The 3598-nt window shown below is 43.2% G+C and overlaps 1 non-coding gene across 1 annotated transcript; it reads left to right on the top strand.

Annotated features, from left to right (window-relative positions):
- The first annotated feature begins 3525 nt into the window (after positions 1 to 3525).
- trnar-ccu (transfer RNA arginine (anticodon CCU)) lies at positions 3526 to 3598 on the top strand. Its single transcript has one exon. It is a non-coding gene; the product is annotated as a tRNA-Arg (tRNA).

Here is a 3598-nt window from a genome sequence, read left to right as displayed (position 1 = left end):
ATGAGTGTTATGGGCTGTTAATCTAAAAGGGGAGGAATTGTAATGTATGTACCTTTAAGGGGAGAACTACTTTTTACAGCTCCTGTATACTGTAGTACTGGCAGTGACCACACCTGTATATAAACCCTGAGTAGTGATCTGTACAGTTAGTTCTAGAGTAACCCTCATTCAGTAAACACCTGTTGAATCGTTCCCTGCAGTCTGGTTGTCTAATTATTGAAGGACACAACATCAAGATACACGGATCTATCACTGGTCACCACACTTTAGGAAGCATGTGAAGGCCCTTGAGAGGGTGCAGAGGAGATTTACCAGAATGGATGGGGGATCTTAGCTATAAGGACAGGTTGGAGAAGCTGGATTTGTTTTCATTAGAGCAAAGGAGGTTGAGGGGTGATTTGATAGCGGTGTACAAGATTATGACGGGTTTGGAGAGGCTAGACGGGGAAAGGCTCTTCCCACTAGTTGATGGCACAAGGACTAGGGGACACAGATTTAAGGAATTGGGCAAGAGATACAGGGGGGATGTGAGAAAACTTTTTTACACAGTGGTGATGACCTGGAATTCGCTGCCGACGGAAGTGGCGGAAGTGGAGACACTCAATGTTTTCAAGGGGAGACTGGATAGGCACTTGAGGGAAATAAACTTGCAGGGCTATGGGAATAAAGCGGGGGAGTGGGACTAGAACATAAGAACATAAGAAATAGGAGCAGGAGTAGGCCAATCGGCCCCTCGAGCCTGCTCCGCCATTCAATAAGATCATGGCTGATCTGATCCTAACCGCCAATCTACTATCACAGAACTATCTCCTGAATCTAACAGAATTAGACACATGAAATAGGAGCAGGATCAGGCTACACGGCCCCTGGGCCCGCTCCACCACCCACAGGGCCATGACCGATCCGAACCTAGACTCATGTCCAAATTCCTGCCCGCTCCCCGTAACCCTTAATTCCCTCTACTTCTAGGAAACTGTCTATTTCTGTTTTAAATTTATGTAATGATGTAGCTTCTACAGTTTTTTAGGGCAGCATATTCCATGGACCGACCACCCTCTGAGTGAAGTAGTTCCTCCTCATCTCAGTTTTGAAAGAGCAGCCCCTTATTCTAAGACTATGCCCCCTAGTTCTAGTTTCACCCATCATCGGGAACATCCTCCCCGCATCCACCCGATCCAACCCCTTCACAATCTTATATGTTTCAATAAGATCGCCTCTCATTCTTCTGAACTCCAATGAGTAGAGTCCCAATCTACTCAACCTCTCCTCATATGTCCATCCCCTCATCCCCGGGATTAACCAAGTGAACCTTCTTTGTACTGACTCGAGAGCAAGTATGTCTTTTCTTAAGTATGGACACCAAAACTGTATGCAGTATTCCAGGTGCGGTCTCACCAATACCTTGTACAACTGAAGCAATACCTCCCTATTTTTATATTCTATCCCCCTAGCAATGAAAGCCAACATTCCATTGGCCTTCTTAATCACTTGCTGCACCTGCATACTAACCTTTTGAGTTTCGTGCACCAGGACCCCCAGATCCCTTTGTACTTCAGTATTTTCCAGTTTCTTGCCATTAAGATAATAATTTGCTCTACGATTTTTCCTGCCAAAGTGCATAACCTCACACTTTCCAGTATTGTATTCCATCTGCCAAATCTCTGCCCATTTACTTAGCCTGTCTATGTCCCCTTGCAGATTTTTTATATCCTCCTCACTCACTACTTTCCCTCCCATCTTAGTATCATCTGCAAACTTTGATATGTTACACTCGGTCCCCTCCTCCAAATCGTTAATATAGATTGTAAAGAGTTGGGGACCCAGCACTGACCCCTGCGGAAGACCACTAGTTACTGATTGCCAGTCTGAGAATGAACCATTTATCCCAACCCTCTGCCTTCTGTTAGATAGCCAATCCTCTATCCATGCCAGAATATTATCCCCAATCCCGTGATTTTTTATCTTAAGCAATAATCTTTTGTGTGGCAGCTTGTCAAATGCCTTTTGGAAGTCTAAATACACTACATCCATTGGTTCCCCTTTATCCACCCTATATGTTACTTCCTCAAAGAACTCCAGCAAATTTGTCAAACATGACTTCCCCTTCATAAAACCATGCCGACTTTGTCCTATTAAATTATGATTATCCAAATGTCCTGTTACTGTCTCCTTAATAATGGACTCCAACATTTTACCTACCACAGATGTTAGGCTAACCGGTCTATAGTTTCCAGCCTTCTGTCTACTGCCCTTTTTAAATAATGGTGTTACATTAGCAGTTTTCCAGTCTGCCGGGACCTTTGCTGAGTCCAGGGAGTTTTGGAAAATTATTACCAATGCATCCACAATCCCTACCGTCACTTCCCTCAAGACCCTAGGATGTAAGCCATCAGGTCCAGGTGATTTATCCGCCTTGAGTCCCATTATTTTACCGAGTACCACTTCCTTAGTGATTTTGATCGTGTTTAGCTCCTCCCCCCCATAGTCCCCTGTTTGTCCAGTGTTGGGATATTCTTAGTGTCCTCTACTGTAAAGACTGATACAAAATACTCATTCAGTATTTTTGCCATCTCCATATTTCCCACCATTAATTTCCCGGTCTCATCCTCTAAGGGACCAACATTTACTTTAGCCACCCTTTTTCTTTTTATATAACTATAAAAACTCTTACTATCTGTTTTTATATTTTTTGCTAATTTACTTTCATAATCTATCTTCCCTTTCTTAATCAATCTTTTGTTATTTTTTGCTGTCTTTTAAAGTTTTCCCAATCCTCTATCCTCCCACTAGATTTGGCTAGCTTATATGCCCTTGTTTTTAGTCGAATACTATCCTTAATTTCTTTACTTAGCCACGGATGGCTGTCTTTTCTTTTACACCCTTTTTCTGACTGGATTGCTCTAAAGAGAGACGGCAAGGACTGGATGGGCTGAATGGCCACCATCTGTGCCGTTATGACTCGATGACTCTACAACTCCATTCATGAAGCCCAGGATCCTGTAAGCTTTTTTAACTGCTTTCTCAAGCTGCCCTGCCACCTTCAATGATTTGTGTACATACACCCCTTGTTCTGTCTGTTCATGCACCCCCTTTAGGATTGTACCCTTTAGTTTATATTTCCTCTCTTCATTCCTTCTACCAAAATGTATCAGTTTTCTGCGTTAAATTTCATTTGTCATGTGTCCGCCCATTCCACCAGCCTGTCTATGTCTTCTTGAAGTCTATCACTATCCTCCTCACTGTTCACTGCACTTCCAAGTTTTGTGTCATCTGCCAAGTTTGAAATTGTGTCCTGTACAAACTTTACTCTGGCTGTGCAGTTTGGGTTTCATTGATTACCTACCGTAGTGTTCGGGCCACATGGGAAGAATGGGGTGAATCGATTCATTAGCCACCCAACAATGTGCATTTTAAATCCTAATCAAAGATTTTCTGTCTGCGGTGAGAATAATTTGCCCTGTAAATAATTATTTGGCGGTCACAAACTGACCCTTAAGTCTCATGATTTTCACTGCTTTGTATACAGCCCCAGTGGCCTAATGGATAAGGCACTGGCCTCCTAAGCCAGGGATTGTGGGTTCGAGTCCCATCTGGGGTG

Source organism: Somniosus microcephalus, chromosome 28 (genome assembly GCF_052327205.1).
Source record: "Somniosus microcephalus isolate GS21.2 chromosome 28, FLI_Smic_1.0, whole genome shotgun sequence".
In the NCBI taxonomy this organism is placed as follows: Eukaryota; Metazoa; Chordata; class Chondrichthyes; order Squaliformes; family Somniosidae; genus Somniosus; species Somniosus microcephalus.
This window is presented reverse-complemented; position numbering and strand designations above follow the sequence as displayed.